Genomic DNA, 26,375 nt, shown 5'->3' with positions numbered 1-26,375 from the left:
TCTCAAAGTAGTCTCTGATGATTTCCTGGACTTCCATGGTGTTTGTTGTTATCTCCCGTTTTGCATTCCTAATTCTACTAATTTGGGTTTTTTCTCTCCTCATTTTAGTCAGGTTTGCCAGGGATCTATCGATCTTGTTTATTTTTTTCAAAGAACCAACTTTTTGTTTCATTAATTCTTTGTATGGTTTTTTTGGTTTCTATTTCATTGATTTCAGCTCTTATTTTTATTATTTCTCTCCTTCTATTTGTTTTGGGATTTGCTTGTTCTTGTTTTTCTAGGAGTTTGAGATGTATCATTAGGTCATTGATTTGGGATCTTTCAATCTTTTTAATATATGCACTCATGGCTATAAACTTTCCTCTCAGACTGCCTTAGCTGTGTCCCATAGGTTCCGGTAGGTTGTGTTTTCATTTTTATTGACTTCCAGGAACTTTTTAATTTCCTCTTTTATTGCATCGATGATCCATTCTTCATTAAGTAATGAGTTATTTAGTTTCCAGCTGTTTGCATGTTTTTTGTCTTTACTTTTGTTGTTGAGTTCTACTTTTACTGCATTGTGGTCAGATAGTATGCATGGTATTATTTCTATTTTCTTATATTTGCTGAGGCTTGCTTTGTGCCCTAGGATATGATCTATTTTGGAGAAGGTTCCATGGGCTGCTGAGAAGAATGTATATTGTGTAGAGGTTGGATGAAATGTTCTGTAGACATCTACTAGGTCCACTTGATCTATTGCATATTTTAGATCTTGGATTTCTTTATTGAGTTTTTGTTTGGATGACCTATCTACTGATGATAATGGAGTGTTAAAGTCTCCCACAACCACTGTGTTGGCGTTTATATATGCTTTTAGGTCTTTCAGGGTATGTTTGATGAAATTGGGTGCGTTGACATTGGGTGTGTACAGATTGATGATTATTATTTCCTTTTGGTCTATTTCCCCTTTTATTAGTATGGAATGTCCTTGTTTATCTCGTTTGATCAATGTAGGTTTGAAGTCTACTTTGTCAGAGATAAGTATTGCTACTCCTGCCTGTTTTCGGGGGCCATTGGCTTGGTAAATCTTCTTCCAGCCTTTCATCCTAAGCATATGCTTATTTCTGTCAGTGAGATGAGTCTCCTGTAAGCATCAAATTGTTGGATCTTCCTTTTTAATCCATTTCGTCAAGTGGTGCCTTTTGATGGGTGAATTAAGTCCGTTAATATTAAGCGTTAGTACTGATAGGTATGTGGTGATTCCTGCCATTTAGTTGTCTTAGTTGTTTGAAGGTTTGATTGTGTGTACCTAACTTGATGTTACTCTCTACTGTCTTGCTTTTTCTTTTCCTGTGGTTTGGTGCTGCCTGCCTTTTCATGGTTAAGTTGAGTTTCACTTTCTGTGTGCAGAATCCCTTGAAGAATCTTTTGTAATGGTGGCTTTGTGTTCACATATTGTTTTAGTTTCTGCTTATCATGGAAGACTTTTATTGCTCCATCTATTTTGAATGATAGTTTTGCTGGGTAGAGTATCCTGGGGTTGAAGTTATTTTCATTCAATGCCTGGAAGATCTCACCCCATGCTCTTCTTGCTTTTAATGTTTCTGTTGAGAAGTCTGCTGTGATTTTGATGGGTTTACCTTTGTATGTTACTTGTTTTTCTCTCTTACAGCCTTCAATATTCTTTCCTTAGTTTCTGAACTTGTTGTTTTAATGATGATATGTCGTGGAGTAGTTCTATTTTGATCTGGTCTGTTTGGTGTCCTGGAGGCCTCTTGCATCTGTATGGGAATATCTTTCTCTAGATTTGGGAAATTTTCCGTTATTATTTTGTTGAATATATTACGCATTCCCTTCGCTTGCACCTCTTCTCCTTCTTCGATGCCCATGATTCTCAAGTTTGGTCTTTTGATGGAGTCGGTGAGTTCTTGCATTTTCTTTTCACAGGTCTTGAGTTGTTTAATTAATAGTTCTTCAGTTTTTCCTTTAATTACCATTTCATCTTCAAGTTCTGAGATTCTGTCTTCTGTTTGTTCTATTCTGCTGGATTGGCCTTCCGTTTTGTTTTGCAGTTCTGTTTCGTTCTTTTTTCTGAGGTTTTCCATATCCTGGCTGTTTTCTTCTTTATTGTTGTCTATTTTTGTCCTGAGCTCATTTATCCATTTATTCATTGTGTTCTCTCTTTCACTTTGGTGTTTATACAGTGCTTCTATGGTTTCCTTTATTTCTTCTTTTGCTTTTTCAAATTCTCTATTTTTATTGTCTTGGAATTTCTTGAGTGTCTCCTGTACATTTTGGTTGACCCTATCCAGTATCATCTCTATAAAATTCTCATTGAGTACTTGTAGTATGTCTTCTTTTAAATTATTCTTGTGGGCTTCATTGGGTCCTTTGGCATAGTTTATCTTCATTTTGTTGGAGTCTGGATCTGAGTTTCTGTTCTCTTCATTCCCCTCTGGTTCCTGTACTAATTTTTTGCTGTGGGGAAACTGGTTTCCTTGTTTTTTCTGTCTTCCTGTCATTGTCCTTGGTGTTGTTACTGTCCCTGTACTGTGTGTAATTAAGTATTTTCTACCTTGTAATAATAACAATGGTAATATTGAGAATGGAAGAGTGAGCTGAGATGGAAAGCAAGAAGTTAAAGAAAGGGGGAAAACAAATATACAGACAAGAGGGAGAAAGCAGAACAAGGTATCAGACAAGAGAGTTTCAAAGGTATAAACAGGGAGTGTTAGTGTACTAATCGACAGTAAGCTGAACAGACAATAGAGAGACAGAGAGAGGATTGAAAATCAAAGATAAAAAAAAATAAAAAATAAGTATATGAAAGTAATATCTATTTATAAAAATGAATTAAAATAAAATGGAAAATAGAAAATTAAAAAAAAAAACAAAAAACTTCCAAGTTTATATGCAATGCAATTTCAGTCTTAATAATTTGGATGTCCATCTCAATCTCCAGTCCTGGAGTTGGTGCCTCAGATGTTGTTCTGTAGTTGTCTCATCAAAGGGGATGCATAAAGTAGAACAAAACTACACTCACACACACACAGAAGAAAAAAAAGAAAAAAAAAAAAAGCCCCACCATGTGTCCCCAGTTCAAATGCAATACAGTTTCAGTAAGTTTTTCAGGTTGCAGGTGTAATTCGGTTGTTCTCTCATCAAAGGTAGGGAGAAAAAGAAAAAAAAGCGTCTGGAGGCAGTTCTGAGAGTGGTATCTGCAACTGTGGCTTGCCTGCCTGCTGCTCTCAGCCTGTAGCTGGCGGCGTTATTTATGCAGATCTCTGGGGTGAGCTAGCACTCACCTGGTCCCACAGGCTTTGTTTGCTCAGAGTTCTCCTGTGCGGGAGCCTCTGCTACAGGCTTTCCCCTTTCCAAGCACTGGGAAAGGTGACACTGCCCCGCGTTGTCAGGCCTGCGTGTTTATTTACAGTTCACGTGGGAAGTGGATCTTCCCTCCTCTCACAAGCTTCCCCGCTCCTGGTTGCTGGGTGTGCCCCGCTCCTGCCAGAGCCTCTCCGGCCCTCCCGGCTCGATTATTTACAGTCCTGGGAAGGATTCCCTTCCCCCAATCTTCAGTGCTCAGGGCGCCCCACCCTCTTTCCAGCGAGTCTTAACTGTTCTTATTGCTTATTACTCAGTTTCTCTTTTTTTCCCAGGTGGAGGTCAGTCTGTCCAGGGGGCTATACTGCTCTGGCCCAGGCTTGTCTGTGGGGCTACCGCGGTACTGCGAAGAGAAAAAAAAAAGTCCCCCTGGAAACTCAGCATTTATTCCACTGATGGTGTATTGGCTCAAAAACAAAGGATGGAACTGTTTCCAGGCAGGTTGAGCGGGTTTTCTTGAGAAACAAGTATGTGAGGGCTTTTGATCAAACCATTTTCAATAAATACGTGGTGCTTTACGTCTGTTTTGTTCTGTGGTTCTCATAAGGGCCCTATGAACTGTTTCTCATCATCCTCTTTTACAGATGAGGAAACTTCTCAGCCAGGATCAGTGATTTGCTCAAAGTGTCTCTCAGCTAATGAGGAGGACAGCAGGGACTTGAATCCAGGATTCCCATCACAATTAAGCCTCTCTCTCTCACTCTCTCTCTCTGTCTCTCTGTCCCTGCATAGCTGCTAACACTCAGGCTAGTCCAAGGAAGGGGCCAGGCTCCAAAATGTTGGAGCAATGGCAGCTTCCTTGGAATAGGTGCATGGCCTCTCAAAGTACTTTAAAGGAATGAGAAAAAGAGAACCTATACAGAAGACAGCTATTTGAAAAACATACAGGCAAACAACCCCTCAATCTGCTTGGTTCTTTATGCACCCACCACATCTTCTTTAATACTGTTTTCCCCTGCCAAGTATTTGTCCCTTCCGAGAGGCAAATCCGTCTGCTTATACCCCATCCCTTCTCTTCATTCTGCCCTCTCTTTCATCCTTCTTTCTTTTTCCTCCTTCCCATTCTTCATTCCTTTTCTTTCTGCCTCCTTTTCCTTCTTCCTGCTTGTTCTCCTCTTCCTGTTTCTTCCCTGTCTTCACTTCTTTTTTGGTCTTTCTAGGTTCTTTTCAATTATCCCCCTTTGCCCTAACTAGTTAACACTAATCTGCTAATAGTGTTTGGTTAATATTCCTGTGATCACCTTTATTGTATTCTGCCTTGTTATCATAAATATCTGGACCTGTCCTGGAATGTTTATTAAACAGTTTCATGGAAACCTGCTGGGCTTGACCTCCCCAGCTTGGGTACTTCAAGTGGTACCAAAGTCAAGGTCATAGAGAGAGAGGCTGCCTAGTTCCCAAGGGCTTGTGGCAGACTGGCTACCTTACTAGGCAAACATGAAGGTGACAGGTACCATGGAGAAGCCACCAGGGAGAGAAGAGCCGACACATGTTTTTATCTGAAGAGAAGGGCTTCTGGTCTACTCCAGAGAGAAAGAAAACAGCTGGCTTGAGTGCCAAGGAGAAAGCTGACCTAAAGGCCACCAAGACTAGTGCATCACAGCAAGGTAAATCAAACAGAATTATGAATGGAAATTTGCTTGAAACAGACGGTGGAAAGCTGCACAAGAAAAGACATATGCATTTCACTGTTAGAATTTCTTGGACAAGCATAATGAGAGCATTGAATGAAATTTAAAAGGAAAAAAATGTATCCAAAACTCTGCTCTCCAGTAAATTATCTTCCTTTCTAGTTTCATGAGTGCTTGTAATTCTTTTTTTTTTTTTTTTTGAGTGCTTGTAATTCTTGTCCCGTACACTTAAGTTATGCGTAGCTGTATTTAGTGCAATCCTGTCTAAAGTCTGATTTATTTCACTAGACATGTCATAAACCTTTCTTTTCCTATGATGTTATTACATTATTTCACAATAATTTTTATGGCTGCACAATATTCTATCAGTTTAATGTTCCATAATTTATATAACTATTTACTTGTTTTTAGATTTTTTTTCAGGTTGCTTCTAATCTTATGTTATTATAAATAATATTGGAATAAATACTTTCCTTCATCCTTTTTCTCTTTTAAGTAATTGCCTTACCATTATTGTTAAATCATTGCCTTACCAGTTATTGCCATATAAAAACATAGTTGCTGGAGCAAAGACATCAATATTTTTAAAGCTATTAAAACAGAGTACACAATTGCTTTTCAAGTGAACATCCCACAGTGTACTAGCATGATTACAAACTCTCTGCTTTGTCATATTGCCTCTTTTACCTGGGTCCTAGTGATTTTATTTCTGCATCTCCCTGCATTTGCTTTGTGTCTTTTCTTTGTGCATGGAGAGTCAGCAAGCCTGCACTTCTTGTGTTTAGTCACGTTTTTCTTTTCCTTTGTGACATTTGATGGAATTTCTTAATTTCAGCTTTGTGAATGCATTATCATCTTTATTTCTGTTGTGGAAGTCTTCCCCACCACCAGCTGATTATCAGAATTCTATTTCTTTGAATACCCAGGCGCCATCCTTAGAAGGTCTGGTTCATCCTGCCCACAATGGGGTGGAGCATCTTGTATTTTTACAAACCCACTGGGTAATTCTGAACCTCTGACCAACTACATGTGTATTGAGTTGTTAATAGAGGGTCAACAGTGAACCCGGGACTCCTTACACTTAGATCTAAAAACATGGATGTATTGACATCCTTTTCTGTGAGTTTTTAAGATTTTAAATAGCAAGTCTCAAGTAAAAATCTCAGTGCAAATTAATTTTCTCTTCTGTCCAGTGTTAATAATACAGTAGCTCCTGTGTACTGAATGTTTTCTGTGGGTCAGGAGCTATGTGAAGGATTTTACATGTATCTTTCTGTTTCATCTTTGCAAATCCTATGAGGTTCTACGGCTAGTGTTGTGGGAGTTTGCTAGCTGAGATATAGGACTCTTAAGGCAATTAGCAGGAAGCAACATTTTATTGTGACAGCACAGACTCAGCAGACTCATGTCCAAAGGCTGAGCCCCGAGAACAAAGGGGTCTTACCTTATATACCCTTGCAAGCAGGTTACAGAAGCAAAAAGCAAGGTCTAATCCATATATGGTTATATTTAATTTTATTGGCTACTTTACCCTAGTGCTATGTGACTTTCCCCTCCCTGGTGCTACGTGACCATCCTCATGTTCAGATTTCTCAGGTTTTTTTCTCTCTGTTCTGCCATCCCTACCTCCCTGCTACTTTCTTAGGACTTAGGCCTAGTCTGTTTTCTTTTGATTCTCCTCCCTGTTACACTAGTACCACCTCTGTGAAGATGAAGGAATGGAGGTCATAGAGAAGAAATAACTTTCCCAAGACCACAGGCAAATACAGAACTTGAAGTTTTTTGACTCTAAAATCAGATGTTTTAACTGTGATCTAGGTTTTTTTTTTTGGTGGTACTGGGATTTGAGCTTAGGGCCTCATGCTTGCTAGGCAGGTGCTCTACCACTTAAGCCACAACCCCAGCATGTGATCTAGGTTTGCATCTCACTTTGTTGACAGGGAAATAGGAAAAGATGAAGCTGAGAGGATAAATGTGCCAGCCACTGCATGAAGCCCACCATGATGGGACAGATATCTAGGGACAAAGACAGATGAGGCAGGGCTGGGAGGACTCAGTGAAGAGGAGATCCAGGGCAACAGACCTGGTGTCAAGTTCAGGAGGCAAGGAAGGCAGAAGCCTTGGGGCTCCAAGGAGGCAAGCCCAGGATGGGCAGTTCTAAGCAGCCCCAGCAGCCCCAAGCTACTCCTGTCTGTCACAGCCTTGCTGCCAGTGGACTCTGGCATGTCTCTTTCCCCTTTCAGCTTGTTTCATTATCCATGCTTCATCTTCCCGGGAGTTGTTATAAGGCACAAATGAAGAACTGATGTGACCAGGACACCACTCAATAATTCTATTTATTAGAATTTATTGTACAAAGATTAGAGAAGGGAAAAACCTACACACTGAGCTGTTTGATTTCCCACCTGCCGAGAGCTGTTGTGTGCCTCTTTCTCTCTCACTCCAACTTCTTTCACAATCCCCTTCAGGCTGACTGCTGGCCAGTACAACTTCATCCTGTACTGCACTGAGGACACAGAGATGACAGACAGAAGCTCCCATTTCTCCTCCCTGTTCACCTGTATTCTGCCCCCAACCACCTATCTCCACTCCCATCAGAAGTCAGCCAGCCTCATCTGAGTGCTGGGTCCTGTCCCTCTCCTTCTCAAGGCTTTTGTCCTGCAGCCACTGCTTCTCTGCTACTGACCCCTGAGTGCTAGGATGTCAGGGCTCAGGCCTAAACCTTTCTCTCTGCCTACTCCCTCCTCAAGAATTTACACATCCTGTTTTCCCTGACTTTATCTTGGGGCCACACCTCACTGGGCTCCAGAACCATTCACCTGACTGGCTCCAAGACATCTCCCCTCAGACATTTAACAGAACTTTTAAAATGTGCATGTTAAAAAAACAGGATCTTCTTGCTGGGCACAGTGGCTCACAGCTATAATTCCAGATTCTTGGGAGGCAGAGATTGGGATTGATCAAAGTTCAAGGCCAGCCTGAGCAAAGAGTTAGCAAGACCCCCATCTCAATAGGCTGAGCTTGGTGGCACACACCTGTCATCCCAGCTGCACAGGAGGCCCTAGGTAGGAGGATTGAGGTCTGAGGCCAGGTGAGCAAAAAATGTGAGATGCTGCCTGAACAATAACTGAGGCAAAAAAGGGCTGGTGGTGTGGCTTAAGTGGTAGAGCACCTGCCTAGCAAGTGCAAGGCCCAGAGTTAAAACCCAAGTACCACCAAAAAAATTTTTATAAAAAGTTGAAAATAACAACAAAGCAGGGCCAGACTCTGCTTTAACTATCCTTCATGAGTGACTTCCTGCTGTACTTAGAATAAACCCAAGTTCTCACCATGGCTTCTTGTCCTTCCACCTTCATCTCCTACCACTTTTGCACAGCGTGCTATGGCTATGTGACTCCTTTTTGATCCTCAGACCTGCCGCTCATGCCCTCCTCAGGGTCTTTGAACTTGATGTTCCCTCAGCCTTTCCTGCAGCTTTTGGCAAGGCTGGATTCTTTCTGTGCTTTAATTGCAGCACAGCCACCATCTCTCAGAGTGTGCAGGGCACCTGGGGATCTTGCTGAGATGTGGACTCAAATTCTATACTTCTGGGAGTTCTGGGCTGGGGCCTGGGATGGCGCATTGCTAGCAAGTTCCTTGGTGCTGCTGATGCAACTGGTCTTGGACACACTTTGAGAGCAAGGCATGTAGCCCCTGCAGTAACCATCGCATAAACCTATGTGTTTTGGCAGTGAGTGAAATCACAGAGAACCCTTCTCCTTTGTTCAAGCGTCTTTGCAGGTAATTGAAATTGATGACTTGATTGCATCCAGGGCTGTTTTTGGAGCCTTGTTTTTCAAGTGTGTGGCATTTCTGTCTTTAAAAGCCAATTCTGCTCAGAATTCAGTCACTGACTGCTTTCCATGCCTTCAGGACTACAGCAGCTGTCCAGCAATCAACCTGTGATCCCAGCTGCACAGGAGGCTGTAGGTAGGAGGATCCTGGTCTGAGGCTGGCCAGGGCATCTGACTGATGTCCAGGTGTGATGTTTGCCCAGTGTGGGAGATCCCTGACTCTGGCCACCTGTAATCACTTTCAAGATTAGCTAATGGCTCTAAGACTTATAGTCACCAGCTCCTAATGACTCACAGTGCACCAGCCCCATCGAGGTTCCTCAAGTAACTTTGCCATCTGGCCTGTGTCTGGCAGTAGTGCCCTGTCCCTTGTGCGAGTATCAGCCTGCCTCTCTCATTAAGGCAACAGGAGTGATGCTCTGTGTGTGTATGCAGGGCATCGTGTCTTTTCTCCGCCCCTGAGCCAGGGTCCTGTGGCTCAGGCTGCAGATGCCGTTCTCTGAACCTCTGGCCTTAGAGTTCACATACGCTCATTGCAGCTGAGGAGAGGCCTCAGACAGAGGGGCTCAGGGGAAAGGCAGCATGGAGGAGGAGACTCTGTTAGGGCCACATTCATTCCCAGGGCTCGTTGCTCCCCAAACACGTCTCTTACGGCTGCCAGGCCTTGAGTGTGGAGCCAGACCTTTGTGCTTCATGGAATAGAAGACTAATTTTTCCTCCCTCCCTCCCTCCCCTTTATTCACTCAACTAACATAATGCCTACATATGTAGACAGTGTTGAAATGTATAAAGCAAAAAGTTGTCATTCTCCTATCTGACGCCAGCCACTGTTAATAATATCTTTTCCATGACCATATAAATAATTTAATTTTTTTTGCAAAACAAACTCTCCATGTCATTCTTCAACCTGCTTTTCCCTTCTGACTACAGAGCACATTGAGTTTCTTCAGTCTGGCCTGTAGATCTCTTAAGGGATAGACTCGTGAGAGGCTGGGTAGAGCTGGACTGTCTAAGGGTCCTGGAAAAGGTGGGGAAAGTGTCAGGGAAGCAAGGTTGGGGGCACCTAAGACTAATTCCTATCTACCCAGGACAGTGCTAGACCATTCCTAAATTTGGTGGTGTTCATGCCCAGTAAGTGCTGGTGGAAGGTTGTCCTGTGGGTTGCTCATCTTTGGTTGTCATGCCCAGTTCCCTTTCTCTCAGGCAGCCAGACAACCCTGGGCAATCTGAGCTTCTCACTCAGGGTGAGTCTTTGAGCTAGGCGCTGTGAACATTAGAGGATGGAGTTGAGGGAAGCGTTGCTTAGCAACACCTTCAGCAGAGGGCCAGAAGGTTTCTATTGATGGTTAGTGAGATGCAAGTCAACACAATGGGAACTTCCAAGGAAGCCAATTTGTTCTCCAGCCACATTAATGGAACATGGCATTTCGGGTGAAGGAGAGGACTGTCTTTTAGCCTCTGGGCCGGTCAGACATTCTCAAGAATAATGGACTCATCTGGAGTCTGGGATTTCTGAAGGGCCCTGACACTGGAGTGCTGGCAGTGCAGAGTAACCTGGTAAGAGAAGGGTTTACAAACTCTGTCCTTAGAAAGGATCAAAGAAACTGAGGCTGTGTTGCCTGAATGGTGAGTGTTTTGCAGAATTCTAACTGCACTGTGGCTAGGTCCACTAGTACAAGGAGGCATGAGAACTTTCTACCACTAATAGTGTGGTATTGGGCAAGTTACTCATTTGCTCTGAGCACAACGTCCTCAACTTTAAAAGAACAGACTTCACAACGCAATTCTAGCTTATGTCTACCCTTTATTAACTCATAGCAACAGTTCTAGCAGCACCATGAAAATGGTGAAACCAAATGCTCAAGGGGAGGTGGTAGCAAGTTGTAGTACTTGGCTTTCTTGTCAGTTCTCTGTGGTCCTCAACGTCAGGGAGGAGCCAGCAGAGAGGGACTCTAGAAGTACAGCATTGGTTTCCTAAGGACATTTAGATGGTGACATTCCCAAGGAATAAGATAAGATGAAGTCTTAAACCAATGTTACAAGACTGTGCCAAACATTTTTGGCAATAACAAGTGAGATTTTATTAAATAATAGCAATAATATCAAAGTCTTACACAGCTCTAACTGTGCCAGTTGCTGCCCTAAATGTGGATAATATATATCAACTCAACTAGTCCTCAGCAGCAGAATTATTATTGTGATTTCTATTTTGTAGAAATTGAGGTGGAGAGAGGTTGAGAACTTGCCTGAGATCTCCTGGCTTGATTATCCTCTCTTCTTGCAGATTGAGTGATCATGGGGTACAATCCTCATGAAGTGGTATCTAAATTGAATTATTCTAGAACTCCCTTCTCACCACTATTCAACCTCCTCCCTCCTAATGCCACCAAATAGTAACAGAACAAGAATGATCTAAGTGTTGCCAGCTCCATTAGAAATGTCAAAGCACTTCTTGTACTGAGCAAAATGATTAAAATGGCTTCATTGGTTCAAGGACTAAGGCCTATCTCTTATTCTCTCACCCCTTAAAATAACACTAATATAACTTTTTTTTTTTTTTTACTGTAAATCTTCTCAAATCCTTTGAGAAAGCTGACAGAATGTAAGTAATAGATAACTGGAGTATGTTTTACATGCTAGCTTCTGCTCTTGGTGGTTTGATCTTGATTAGAAGTCTATGAGGTTCTTTGATTATCTCTACCTTAGAGATAATAATAATAATAACTTCCATAAATCATTGTCAGTGAGGGGCTATGCCTTATGTATATTATCTCACTTAATTTTAACAACTCCATTTTATGAGCGAGGAAATGGAGATTCAGAGGGAAGAACTGACTTGTCCAAGTTTTTACCCAGATCCAACTGATTTTGACCTTTCCTCCTTCATTACCTTAGGCCAAGGTATCATCCTGTCTCTAAGAGCGGCAACAGCTCTTAGGTGGTTCCTCTGCTTATATCTTAGCCTGTGTATAGATTGCATCTTGGAGCCCAGTTTCTTACCATTACTTGTATTCTTGCTCTTTGCATGGATTTGGCAGTTTTTCTATCTAAAGGTGTGAAATATATTTTCCAGCCCCTTAACTCTAGGTTTGTTTATGAGACTTGCTTTAATCAAAGTCTTAAATATTTAACATCAAGAGATGTCCATCAGCTTGCTGGTCAATCCAGCTAGGCTCAGCCTCCATTAGTCTACTCCCAGCTCACTCACAAATGCATAAACTTAATAAATGATTACTATTTCAGTGGTTCTCCAAAGGTGAATGGACTTCAAGAGGTCTGTGGGGTGATGCTTATTTTATAATATGAAGACATCATATGTCTTCCTTTTTTTTTTTTCATATGTGCATACAATGCTTGGGTCATTTCTCCCCCCTTCCCCCACCCCTTCCCTTACCCCCCCGCCCCCTCCCTCTCCCCCCCACCTCCTCGATCCCCGGCAGAAACTATTTTGCCCTTATCTCTAATTTTGTTGTAGAGAGAGTGTAAGCAATAGTAGGAAGGAACAAGGGTTTTTGCTAATTGAGATAAGGATAGCTATACAGGGAGTTGACTCGCATTGATTTCCTGTGCATGTGTGTTACCTTCTAGGTTAATTCTTCTTGATCCAACCTTTTCTCTAGTTCCTGGTCCCCTTCTCCGATTGGCCTCAGTTGCTTTTAAGGTATCTGCTTTAGTTTCTCTGCATTGAGGGCAACAAATGCTAGCTAATTTTTTAGGTGTCTTACCTATCCTCACCCCTCCCTTGTGTGCTCTCACTTTTATCACGTGCTCATAGTCTAATCCCATTGTTGTGTTTGCCCTTGATCTAATGTCCACATATGAGGGAGAACATACAATTTTTGGTCTTTTGGGCCAGGCTAACCTCACTAAGAATGATGTTCTCCAATTCCATCCATTTACCAGCGAATGATAACATTTCGTTTTTCTTCATGGCTGCATAAAATTCCATTGTGTATAGATACCACATTTTCTTGATCCATTCGTCAGTAGTGGGGCATCTTGGCTGTTTCCATTACTTGGCTATTGTGAATAGTGCCGCAATAAACATGGGTGTGCAGGTGCCTCTGGAGTAACCTGTGTCACAGTCTTTTGGGTATATCCCCAAGAGTGGTATTGATGGATCATATGGTAGATCAATGTCTAGCTTTTTAAGTAGCCTCCAAATTTTTTTCCAGAGTGGTTGTACTAGTTTACATTCCCACCAGCAACTTAAACTGGTGGGAATGTTTCACCTGCATCCTCGCCAGCCACCTGTTGTTAGTGGTGTTGCTAATGATGGCTATTCTAACAGGGGTGAGGTGGAATCTTAGTGTGGTGTTAATTTGCATTTCCTTTATTGCTAGAGATGGTGATCAATTTTTCATGTGTTTTTTGGCCATTTGAATTTCTTCTTTTGAGAAAGTTCTGTTTAGTTCACTTGCCCATTTCTTTATTGGTTCATTAATTTTGGGAGAATTTAGTTTTTAGAGTTCCCTATATATTCTGGTTATCAGTCCTTTGTCTGATGTGTAGCTGGCAAATATTTTCTCCTACTCTGAGGGTGGTCTCTTCAGTTTAGAGACCATTTCTTTTGTTGAGCAGAAGCTTTTTAGTTTTATGAGGTCCCATTTATCTATGCTATCTCTTAGTTGCTGTCCTGTTGGGGTTCCATTGAGAAAGTTCTTGCCTATACCTATTAATTCCAGAGTATTTCCTACTCTTTTCCTGTACCAACTTTAGAGTTTGTGGTCTGGTATTAAGATCCTTGATCCATTTTGAGTTAATATGGGTATAGGGTGATATAAATGGATCTAGTTTCAGTTTTTTGCAGACTGCTAACCAGTTTTCCCAGCAGTTTTTGTTGAAGAGGCTGTCTTTTCTCCATCGTATATTTTTAGCTCCTTTGTCAAAGACAAGTTGGTTATAGTTGTGTGGCTTCATATCTGGGTCCTCTATTCTGTTCCACTGGTCTTCATGTCTGTTTTTGTGCCAGAACCATGCAGTTTTTATTGTTTTTGCTTTGTAATATAGTTTGAAGTCAGGTATTGTGATACCTCCAGCATTGTTCTTTTGACTGAGTATTGCGTTGGCTATTCATGGCCTCTTGTGTTTCCATATAAATTTAACAGTAGATTTTTCAATCTCTTTAATGAATGTCATTGAGATTTTGATGGGAATTGCATTAAACATGTAGATTACTTTTGGGAGGATAGACATTTTTACTATGTTGATTCTACCAATCCATGAGCATGGGAGATCTCTCCACTTTCTACAGTCTTCCTCAATCTCTTTCTTCAGAAGTTTATAGTTTTCCTTGTAGAGGTCATTAACATCTTTTGTTAGGTTTACACCTAGGTATTTGATTTTTTTTGAGGCTATTGTAAGTGGAATTGTTTCCATATAGTCTTTCTCAGTTTGTTCATTATTAGTGTATAGAAATGCTAATGATTTTTCTATGTTGATTTTATATCCTGATACCTTGCTATAGCTATTGATGGTGTCTAGGTGCTTTTGATAGAGTTTTTTGGGTCTTTAAGGTATAGAATCATATCATCTGCAAATAGGGTATTTTGACAATTTCTTTACCTATTTGTATTCCTTTTATTCCTTCTTCTTGCCTAATTGCTCTGGCTAGGAATTCCAGTACTATGTTGAATAGGAGTGGAGATAGTGGGCATCCTTGTCTGGTTCCTGATTTTAGAGGGAATGGTTTCAGTTTTTCTCCATTAAGTATAATGCTGGCTGTAGGTTTGTTATATATAGCTTTTATTATGTTGAGGTACTTTCCTTCTATTCCTATTTTTCTTATAGCTTTTATCATGAAATGATGTTGGATCTTATCAAAGGCTTTTTCTGCATCTATTGAGATGATCAAGTGGTTTTTGTTTTTGCTTCTATTAATGTGGTTTATTACATTTATTGATTTTCATATGTTGAACCACCCCTACATCCCTGGGATGAAGCCTACTTGGTCGTGGTAAATGATCTTTTTGATGTGTTGTTGAACTCGGTTTGCCATTATTTTATTGAGGATTCTTGCATCAGTGTTCATTAAGGAGATTGGCCTATAGTTCTCCCTTTTGGAGGTGTCTTTGCCTGGTTTTGGGATTAGTGTAATACTAGCTTCATAAAATGTGTTTGGCAGTTTTCCTTCCCTTTCTATTTTGTGGAACAATTTAAGGGGGGTTGGTATCAGTTCTTCTTTAAAGGTCTGATAGAATTCAGCAGAGAATCCATCAGGTCCTGAATTTTTCTTTTTGGGGAGACTCTTGATTGCTGCTTCAATTTCATTTTGTGTTATAGGTCTATTCAGGTGATTAATTTCCTCTTGGTTCAGTTTTGGATGATCATATGCATCTAGAAATCTGTCCATTTCTTTAAGATTTTCGAATTTATTTGAATATAGGTTCTCAAAGTAGTCTCTGATGATTTCCTGGACTTCGATGGTGTTTGTTGTTATCTCCCCTTTTGCATTCCTGATTCTACTAATTTGGGTTTTTTCTCTCCTCATTTTAGTCAGGTTTGCCAGGGATCTATCAATCTTGTTTATTTTTTCAAAGAACCAACTTTTTGTTTCATTAATTCTTTATATGGTCTTTTTGGTTTCTATTTCATTGATTTTAGCTCTTATTTTTATTATTTCTCTCCCCTTCTACTTGTTTTGGGATTTGCTTGTTCTTGTTTTTCTAGGAGTTTGAGATGTATCATTAGGTCATTGATTTGGGATCTTTCAGTCTTTTTAATATATGCACTCATGGCTATTAACTTTCCTCTCAGGACTGCCTTTGCTGCATCCCATAGGTTCTGTTAGGTTGTGTTTTCATTTTCATTGACTTCCAGGAACTTTTTAATTTCCTCTTTTATTTCATCAATGAGCCATTGTTCATTAAGCAATGAGTTATTCAGTTTCCAGCTGTTTGCATGTTTTTTGTCTTTACTTTTGTTGTTGAGATCTACTTTTACTGCATTGTGATCAGATAGAATGCATGGTATAATTTCTATTTTCTTATATTTTCTGAGGCTTGCTTTGTGCCCTAGGATGTGATCTATTTAGGAGAAGGTTCCATGGGCTGCTGAGAAGAATGTATATTGTGTAGAAGTTGGATGAAATGTTCTGTAGACATCAACTAGGTCCATTTGATCTATTGTATATTTTAGATCTAGGATTTCTTTCTTGAGTTTTTGTTTGGATGACCTATCTATTGATGATAATGGGATGTTAAAGTCTCCCACGACCACTGTGTTGGAGTTAATATATGCTTTTAGGTCCTTCAGGTATGTTTGATGAAATTGGGTGCGTTGCATTGGGTACATATAGGTTGATAATTGTTATTTCCTTTTGGTCTATTTTCCCTTTTATTAGAATGTCCTTCTTTATCTTGTTTGATCAATGTAGGTTTGAAGTCTACTTTGTCAGAGATAAGTATTGTTACTCCTGCCTGTTTTCGGGGGCTATTGGCTTGGTAAATTTTCTTCCAGCCTTTCATCCTAAGCCTATGCTTATTTCTGTCAGTGAGATGGGTCTCCTGTAAGCAAAAAATTGTTGGATCTTCCTTTTTAATCCAGTTCATCAAATGGTGCTTTTGATGGGGGAACTAAGTCCATTAACATTAAGTGTTAGTACTGATAGGTATGTGGTGATTCCTGTCATTTAGGAAGGTTTGATTGTGTGTACCTAAGTTGAGGTTACTCTCTACTTTCTTGCTTTTTCTTTTCCTATAGTTTGGTGCTGCCTGCCCTTTCATGGTTATGTTGAGTTTCACTTTCTCTATGCAGAATTCCTTGAAGAATCTTTTGTAGTAGTGGCTTTGTGGTCACAAATTGTTTTAGTTTCTGCTTATCATGGAAGACTTTTATTGCTCCCTCTATTTTGAATGATAGTTTTGCTGGGTAGAGTATCCTAGGGTTGAAGTTATTTTCATTCAGTGCCCGGAAGACCTGACCCCAAGCTCTTCTTGCTTTTAATGTTTCTATTGAGAAGTCTGCTGTGATTTTGATGGGTTTACCTTTGTATGTTATTTGTTTTTTCTCTCTTACAGCCTTCAATATTCTTTCTCAGGTGTCTGTATTTGTTGTTTTAATGATAATATGGGGTAGATGTGGGGTAGATCTATTTTGATCTGGTCTGTTTGGTGTTCTGGAGGCCTCTTGCATCTGTATGGGTATAGATTTCTCTAGATTTGGGAAATTTTCTGCTATTATTTTGTTGAATATATTACGCATTCCCTTTGCTTGCACCTCTTCTCCTTCTTCAATGCCCATGGTTCTCAGGTTTGGTCTTTTGATGGAGTCAGTGAGTTCTTGCATTTTCTTTTCACAGGTCTTGAGTTGTTTAACTAATGGTTCTTTGGTTTTTTCTTTAATTACCATTTCATCTTCAGGTTCTGAGATTCTGTCTTCTGTTTGTTCTCTTCTGCTGGATTGGCCTTCCATTTTGTTTTGCAATTCTGTTTCATTCTTTTTTCTGAGGTTTTCCATATCCTGGGTGTTTTCCTCTTTAAGGTTGTCTATTTTCATCCTGAGTTCATTTATCTCTTTATTAATCGTGTTCTTTGTTTCACTTTGGTGTTTATACAGTGCTTCTGTGGTTTCTTTTATTTCTTCTTGTGCTTTTTCAAATTCTCTCTTTTTTTTTTTTGTTGTCTTGGAATTTCTTGAGTGTCTCCTGTACATTTTGGTTGACCACATCCAGTATCATCTCTATAAAATTCTCATGGAGTACCTGTAGTATTTCTTCTTTTAAATTATTCTTGTGGATAGCCAAGTTATGGAAACAGCCAAGATGCCCCAGCACTGATGAATGGATTAAGAAAATGTGGTATCTATACACAATGGAATTTTATGCAGCCATGAAGAAGAACGAAATATTATCATTCGCTGGTAAATGGAGTGAGGTTAGCCTGGCCCAAAAGACCAAAAATCGTATGTTCTCCCTCATATGTGGACATTAGATCAAGGGCAAACACAACAATGGGATTAGACTATGAGCACATGATAAAAGCGAGAGCACACAAGGGAGGGGTGAGGATAGGTAAGACACCTAAAAAATTAGCTAGCATTTGTTGCCCTTAACGCAGAGAAACTAAAGCAGATACCTTAAAAGCAACTGAGGCCAATAGGAAAAGGGGAACAGGTACTAGAGAAAAGGTTAGATCAAAAAGAATTAACCTAGAAGGTAACACCCACGCACAGGAAATCAATGTGAGTCAATGCCCTGTATAGCTATCCTTATCTCAACCAGCAAAAACCCTTGTTCCTTCCTGTTATTGCTTATACTCTCTCTACAACAAAATTAGAAATAAGGGCAAAATAGTTTCTGCTGGGTATTGAGGGGGGGGAGATGGAGGGGGCGGAGTGGGTGGTAAGGGAGGGGTTGGGGGCAGGGGGGAGAAATGAACCAAGCCTTGTATGCACATATGAATAATAAAAGAAAAATGAAAAAAAATTATTCTTGTGGGCTTCATTGGGTTCTTTGGCATAATTTATCTTTATTTTGTTGGAATCTGGATCTGAGTATCTGTTTTCTTCATTTCCCTGTGGTTCTTGTACTAATTTTTTGCTGTGGGGAGACTGGTTTCCCTATTTTTTCTGTCTTCCCATCATTGCCCTTTGTGTTGTTATTCTCCCTGTACTGTGTGCAATTAAGTATTTTCTAGCTTATAATAATAACAGTGATGATATTTAAAATGGAAGGGTGAGAGGAGAGGGAAAGCAAGGAAGTTAAACAAAGAGGAAAAAACAAGTAAACAAAAAACCCCCAAACAAACAAACAAACAAAAGAAGTTTCAAAGATATAAACAGGAAAGATAGTACTGATCAACAGTAAGCTGAACTGGCATTAGAGAGACAGAGAGAGGATTGAGGAAAAAAAATAATAAAATAAAATAAAAATAATAAATTAATAAATAAATAAAAAGTAAAAGAATCTCCAAGTTCAAATGCAATAAAGTTTCAGTCTTAATAATTTTGGTGTTAGTCCCTCAGCCTTCAATCCTGGAGATGGTGTCTCAGAAGTAGTTCTGTCATTGTCTCATCAAAGGGGGAAAAAACTAAACAAAACAAAATAAAACAACACAAAGCAAAAAAAAAAAAAAACCACAAAGTGTCCCAAGTTCAAATGCAATACAGTTTCAGTAAGTTTTTCAGCATGCAGGTATGGTTTGGTTGTTGTCTTATCAAAGGTATGGAGAAAAAAACAAAGAGTCTGGAGACTGTTCTGTGAATGGCTATCTGAGGCTGTGGCTCCCCTGCCCGCTGCTGTCAGCCTCCTGTTGCTGGAGGCTTTATTTGTGCAGATCTCAGGAGTGAGCTTAGCACTCACCTGGCCCCTCAGGCTTTGTTTACTTAGAGTTCTCCTGGGCGTGACCACCACTTCTACAAGCTTTCCCCTTTCCAAGTGCACTGGGGGAGGTGGCGCTGCACCCTCTTTCTCAGGCCTGTGTGTTTGTTTACAGCTCATGTGGGCAGTGGGTCTTCCCCCCTCTCCTGTGGAGTTTTCCTCCCTCCGCCACTTTTACAAGCTTTCCCACTCCTGATTGCTGGGCATGTGCTGCAGCTCCTGCCCTCTCCAGCTGGCTTGTGAGGGATTTCCCCTTCCCCACTCTTCAGCGCTCAGGGCGCCCCACCCTCTTTGCTACATGCCTTTTTTGTTGTCATTGCTTATTATTCATTTTTTTTTCTTTTTTTCCCTGGGTGGGGGTCGGTCTGTCCAGGGGTCTATGCTGATCTGGCCCAGGGTTGTCTGTGGGAGTACTGTATACCGCTTAGTTCACCTTGTGGTCTGCGTCTTTCCAAGCCATCTGGGCTCGGGCGTCTGGTGGTGGTGCAGGAGCCCTCCTGGTTTCTCTGTTTAGCATGAAGTGGAGATGCTGTGTGCAGGCTGGAGGTGTGGAGGAGTCAAAGTTTTGCCTCTTCTGGGTGGTTTTTCCTGTAAGGTGTATCTCCAGCGTCTCTCCAAGATTTTACTTTAGGAGGCACACTTTCTGCTTCCTCCCTCTATTCGCCATCTAGGAATCCCATCATATGTCTTCTTGACAATGCTAACATATGCCCTGATATTTAAAAAACAAGATCCAACTATCTAATGCTTACAGGAACATAATTTATATTCAAAGAATAAATTAAAAGTAAAGTGTTATAAAAGTATATTATTAAATCAGCAACCATAGGAAAGCTAGAGTGGCAATGTTAATATCAGACAAATAGATTTTAAAACAAAAAGTTGCTAGAGATAACAAAGAACCTTTTACAATTGACAAAAGGGTAAATCCATTCTGCACTTTGTCTTAGTTTCTGCTGTTGCTATAATAGAACATCTGAGCGTGGGTAATTTTTTTTGCAGTATTAGAATTTTGAACTCAGAGCCTTGCACTTGTGAGGCAGGCACTCTACCACTTGAGCTACAACCCCAGCTCCAGAGTGGGTAATTTATAATGAACACAAATTTATTTGGCTTGTAGTTCTGGAGCCTTGGAAGTCCAAGAGCATGGTGCTAGTATTGGCAAGGTCCTTTGTGCTTCATCATCCACCGTGAAAGATAGATAGGCAAGAGAGCGAGAATGAAAGGGCAGGACCGGGCTGGACTTGCTTTTACATCAACCCACTCTCAAGAGAACTCACCAACTCCTGTGGTAATGACACGAGTCCATGTGTGAGGCCAGAGTCTTTGTAACCTAATTAGGTCTTATGCTTTACCTCTCAACACTGTTGCACTGAAGATAAAGTTTCCAACACATGAACTTTGACGGACTGACACATTTAAACCATAGCACAATTATAACATGTGCACTGAATAACAGAGCCCCCAAAGAAATGAAGCAAAAAATGAAAGGAGAAATACATATCTCAAAAGTAATAGTTGGAGTCATTAATATTCTGGTTTCAATGATGGATAGAATAACTAGGCAAAAGATCAATGGGAAACTTGAAAAACATTTATAAAACTTGTGATCCTACTGCCTCTGCCTCCCATGTGCTGGATTTACAGGTGTGCACCATGACTCCTGGCTCAGGACTTAGACATTCTTCCAAAACTCACTACAAAAATATAATAATCATGGTGTAGCACTAGCATAAGGACAGATACACAACTCAATTAAACAGAATTGGTAGTCCAGAAATAATTATATAATGCATATGTTATATATCCACAGAGTGAGAGAGTATTTGGTAATAAAAAGAAAGGGGATCCTGAGGCATGCTATGACACAGATGAAACTTGATAATAAAAGATTAAGTGAAAAAAGCCAGACACAAAAGACCATATATCATATGAATCTATTAATATAAAATGTCCACAATAGGCAAACTCATAGAGGTCGAGAGTAAATTATTGGCTGCCTAGAGATGGGAGGTTTGGAGAGAAATGGGGACTGGTTGGTTGCTGATGGGTATGAGGTTCACTGTGACTGATGACAATGTTGGTGGTTGGTATTTTAGTTTCACTAACTTGATGGGCTTAAACCCCATACACTTACTGTCTTATGGTTCTGGAATTAAGGTTCTAGAGGATGGAAATTGGCAGTGCATCTCACAGGGCTAAATTCAAGGTTTAGGCAGGGCTGGTTCCTTCTGCAGACTCTAGGGGAGAATCAGTCTCCCCTAGACAGAGTTTCTAGGCTCCCTGCATTTTTTGGCTTGTGGTCCCATTCTTCATCTTTAAAGCTAACAGTGTGGAATCTTCCCGTCTCTTTCTGTCTCTGACACTGACTCTGCTCCAGCCCATCTCTCAATTATAAGGACCCTTATGATTGCATAGGGCCACCCTAATAATCCAGGAAGTTTGACATCAGCCGATAAGCGACCTCTCCTGACCACCTCATCTAAAAGAGCAGCTGAGTCTCCCTCCTGTTCCTTACCTGAATTTTCATCCTTCAGAGTACTTATCACCTCCTGCTGTTGTATTGCTATTCTATTTGCATATTTGTTTATATCTGTCTCTTCTACTAAAATGTAAGTTGCACAGGGCAGGTTCTTTGTCTGCCTTACCAATGGCTGAATCCCAGGGGCCTAGAGCAGTGCCCACCCATAGTGCAGGCTGTTGTATTGTTGACACCTGCTGCAAAGATGTGTTCTGGGAGTTTGCATATGTGGGGGTGGGGGTCCCACTAAGCTATCTATTTCTCAAAGCCAGGGCTATGTTTGAAGCCACTCCTTGTGCCTAGAATTTTATGGAATGGTAATTATGCTAACGGCAGAAGCATTTTCCAGGACAGGTGGGTATGGAGATCATGCTTGGCCCATACTTCCCTGAGAGCTGTAAGTTCATAGTCTTGAGGATCAGTAGTGTTGGGTCTGAGAAAGGAGCCTGGGCAAGCTTCTTGGCAGTAGGTTCAGCCTAGCTGAAGGGAACCAGAAACCTAGTTGAAGGGGCTCAGAAACCAAAGGGTACTTGCTCTTATGGCCTTGGACTGGGAACCTCTAAGAAGGGCTGCTTCTGGGAAGTCTCTTTGCATAGTTTTTGCAGCTTTTGAAAATACAGACTGGAATTTTATGGCTGGGATGGCAGGTGTGTACCACCATGCTCAGTTATTTGTTGAGATAGGGTCTTGCTAACTCCCCCCACAACCACTGGCTTTGAACCATTATCTTTCTGATCTCCATTCCTGAGTAGCTAGAATTGCAGGTATGAGCCATGGTGCCTGGCCTCCACAGGTAACCTGGAAGTTATCTGACCTTCCTTCTGACTTCCGATCTGTAGAAGGATAATGATAATGGAATTTACTTGGCAGAATTTAATTGAGATGCTTCATGCAAAGCTCTCAGCACATAGTAATCCCTCAGTAATGGTTGTCTGATGATGTTATTTCCTTAGTCTCAGTTTCCTTTTCTGATGAATGGGGATAATGATTCCTGCCTATAGAGTTTGTGGGGTTGTTTTTGAAGCTGTAACAGCTAATAGACTGAAATGTGCTCTGAGGAGGAACAAGAGCAGGAGGTTGTTAGGATTTGGCCTTCCTTTTAACAGAGATTTGGCTCCCTGCAGACTCTGAATTATGCAGGCTTAAAGGGGCCTGGCTTTGCTGTTGAGGATCAGTTCTCCACTGTCTGGGGCCTCATTTGGATGCAAGTGTTGGCCTTCCTCTCTCTGAACACACTGAGCAGCTGTTGGTGGGTCTACATAATGTCCCTGCTGCCTCCAGGCCAGACAGGAACCCAGCACTGCAAACCCAGCCTGGAACAGCAAGTGAAAGGTAAGTCTAGACAAGAAAATCAGCATTGTCCCCAGGGATGGTCTGCCAGGGAGTGGTCGCTCTCCATCCACTTTAGTTGGCCAGGCCACTTCATCATGTTTTCCATTAAATCTGAACCTCAAGAAGCTTCTGGGCAAGCAAGCCAGGCAAAACCTGGGGACGCACTGTGCAGTGTGCGGGGGAGGTGTCCATGCTGCTTCTCTTGAAGCTGAAGTTAATGCAGATTAAAATTAGAGTTCAGGCTAAAATCTATTTTAGGCTAAAGTTAGCCAATTTAGGTTAAGCATTTTCCCCAAAAGGCAATCTAGTGTAGAAGACTGTGACCTTGGATTAGACCAAGTTGCAACTGGCTTTGGACAACTTTGCCACTGCCTACGCATTGTACCTGGCCAGGAGAGAGAGGTGCAGTACATCTCCACATGACAGTAGAAAGAAGTTACCCAAACCCTCTCCTAAGAGTCCTAGAAACCTGGGGGCAGGGCTGGGAAAGAAAGAAGGGTTTCTTTGATGTCCCCCTGCTGCTGGCTTCACATAGTCCCTCCATAAACTTTTGGTTTTGTTGGTGGTACTAGGGTTTGAACTCAGGGTCTTACTCTTGCTAGGCAGGCACTCTACCACTTAGCTACTCCCTCAGCGCTTTTTGCTTTAGTTTTGGGGATAGGGTCTTGCTTTTTGCTCAGGCTGGCTTGTACCATGATATTCCTATTTATGCTTCTCTGCATAGCTGGCATCACAGGTGCAAGCCACTACACCTACCTATTGGTTGAGATGGACTTCTGCTAACTTTTTGCTTGGGCTGGCCTCTTACTGCAATCCTGATCTCTGCCTCCTGAGTTTCTAGGATTACAGACATGAACCACCTCATGTTTGCCTCCTCAAACATTTAATAAACATTTATTGACAGTCTCTCTTGTCAGGTCCATTTATTTATTTATCTACATTTGTTTCTTTTAAGATTTTTTATTTTGTTTTTGGATTATCATATATTAATAATATGAGAGGATGTCATTGTGATAATTCCATACATGCATACAGTGTAGCTTAAACAAGTTCACCGCACCTATTATATTTCCATTCGGCATCCTCCCACTTTTTCAAACAGTGTGGTGGATTTCATAATGCTTTCTTCATATGCATATATGTTGTGTGCTTCTGTCCTCTTCATCCCTCAATAGCCATTCCTTTCCCCACCCCTCACTGACCACCCCCAGGCAGTCCTTCACGTGCATTCATGTCCTATGTTGTTGTTATCATCATCATCATTGTCATTGTTGACATTTTTAATATATAATACAGTATTATCAGCCCTAGTCACTATGTGGTACACTACTGACTAGAACTTACTCATCTTGTAACTGAAATTTTGCACTTTTCACCAACCTTTTCCCATCACCCTTTTTTGCCTTCAGCCCTTGGCAACCACCATTCTACACTCATCTTCTTGAGTGTGACTTTGTTTTTTGGATCTCACATATAAATGAAATCATACAGTGTTTGTCTGTCTACATCTGGCTTATTTCGCTTAGCACAATGTCTCCAGGTTCATCCATGTTGTTGCAAGTGGCAGGATTTCTTTTTTTTTTTAAGATGAATAGTGTTCCACAATATTTATGTACCCTGTTTTCCTCATCCATTCACCCATTGATGGACACTTAGGTTGTTTCTATATCTTAGATATGGGGGATGCAGATGTCTCTTCCCGATACGGATTTCATTTTCTTTGAATATGTACCACAAGTAGAATTGCAGGAGCATGTTTTTAATTTATGAGGACCCTCCATGCTGTTTTCCTTAATAGCTGAACTAATTTACGTTTTTCCAACAGTGGATAGGGTCCCTTTTCTCCACACTTTTGTCAACACTTGTTATTTCTTGTCTTTTTGATAATAGTACCCTCACAGGTGAGGTGATATACCATTTTGGCTTTGATTTGCATTTCCCTGATGATTAGTGATTTTTAGCACTGTTTCATATACTTGTCAGTCATTTATATGTCTTCTTTGAAAAAAATGTACAGTCAAGTTTTCATCCATTTTTAATCGGGTTATTTGGTGGGTTTTTTTTCCTATAGATTTGTAGACATTCCTTATTTTGATACTAACTCTTAACCAGATACATAATTTACAGATATTTTTATCCCATTCTGTAGGTTGTCTTTTCATTTTGTTGATTATTTCCTTTGCTGTGCAGAAGCGTTTGAGTTTGCTGTAGTCACATTTGTTCAGTTTTGCTTCTGTTCCTCTGTTTTTGGTATTACACCCCAAAAGATACTGCCATTGCCAACACCAATGTCAAGGAGCCTTTTCCTGTGTTTTCTTCTCAGAATTTTAGAGTTCCAAGTCTTGTATTTAAGTCCCTAATCCATTCTCAGTTAATCTTTGTTCATGGTATAACATGAAGGTACATTTTCATATTTTTATATGTGGATAGCCAGTTTTCCCAGCATAATTGATTGAGGAAAATTCCCCTATTGTATTCTAGACACCTTTCAAAGCTTGACTTGGTCTGGACACTCTCTACTCTGCTTCTGCTCTCTCTGTCTGGTTTTTCTTATGCTGGTACCATGTTTTATGCCTGTTTTGATTGCTATGGCTTTGTGATACAGTTTGAAATCAGAGCATGTAAGACCTCAGTTTTCTTTTTACTCATGATAGCTTTGGCTATTCAGAAACTTCTGTGGTTCTGTCATCTGGATGATACATCCATTGATAAAAGTGGGATATTAATGTTCCCTGCTACCTGCTTCTCCCTTCAATTCTGTTAATATTTGCTTTGTATATTTGGGCTTTCCAGTGTTGGAAGCATATATATGTTTGTAATTATTGTATCCTCTTGATGAACTGATCCTTTATCCTTCTATAGTTACCTTCTTTGTCTCTTGTGACAGAGTTTTGGCTGGAAAAATCTATTTCTTTTCTGATAAATATAGCTCTATTCTGGCTATCATTTCCATGGACACCTTTTTCCATCCCTTCACTTTCAGCCTGTGTATGTTCTTAAATATAAAGTGAGTCTTCTGTTGGTAGCACAACCCTAGATGTAGGGCTTTTTTTTTTTCTGTTCAGCCACCCCATGTTTTATGGTTAGAAAATTTAATCAATTTACATTTAAAGTAATTATCAATAGGTAAAGACTTACTATTGCTATTAATTGTTTTCTATTTTACTTTCTTCTTTTTCTATCTTCCTTTATAACTTGATTTTTTGCAGTAATATGCTTTGATCCCCCTTCCTTGTGTATCTATTAGAGATTTTTTTTTTGGTTACTATAAGGATTACATAAGCCATCTGTAAGATGTTGAAGGCTTGTCTCTAGCCGATGGTGTTATTGAGAGTGATTGGACCCTGAGGACTCAGCCTTCATCAATGGATGTGAAT

At 40.6% G+C, this 26,375-nt stretch overlaps 1 protein-coding gene across 7 annotated transcripts in view; it reads left to right on the top strand.

The window, feature by feature from the left end:
* LOC109688341 (oxytocin receptor) overlaps positions 1-26,375 on the top strand; it is a 95,696-nt gene that overhangs the window by 28,809 nt on the left and 40,512 nt on the right. For all 7 annotated transcript variants that reach the window (XM_074044301.1, XM_074044300.1, XM_074044298.1 and 4 more), the window contains one exon: positions 22,791-22,998. The gene's annotated coding sequence lies outside the window, so the exon portion shown is untranslated. The remainder of the gene's footprint in view (positions 1-22,790; positions 22,999-26,375) is intronic.

This window comes from Castor canadensis, chromosome 10 (genome assembly GCF_047511655.1).
Source record: "Castor canadensis chromosome 10, mCasCan1.hap1v2, whole genome shotgun sequence".
NCBI lineage: Eukaryota > Metazoa > Chordata > Mammalia > Rodentia > Castoridae > Castor > Castor canadensis.
This window is presented reverse-complemented; position numbering and strand designations above follow the sequence as displayed.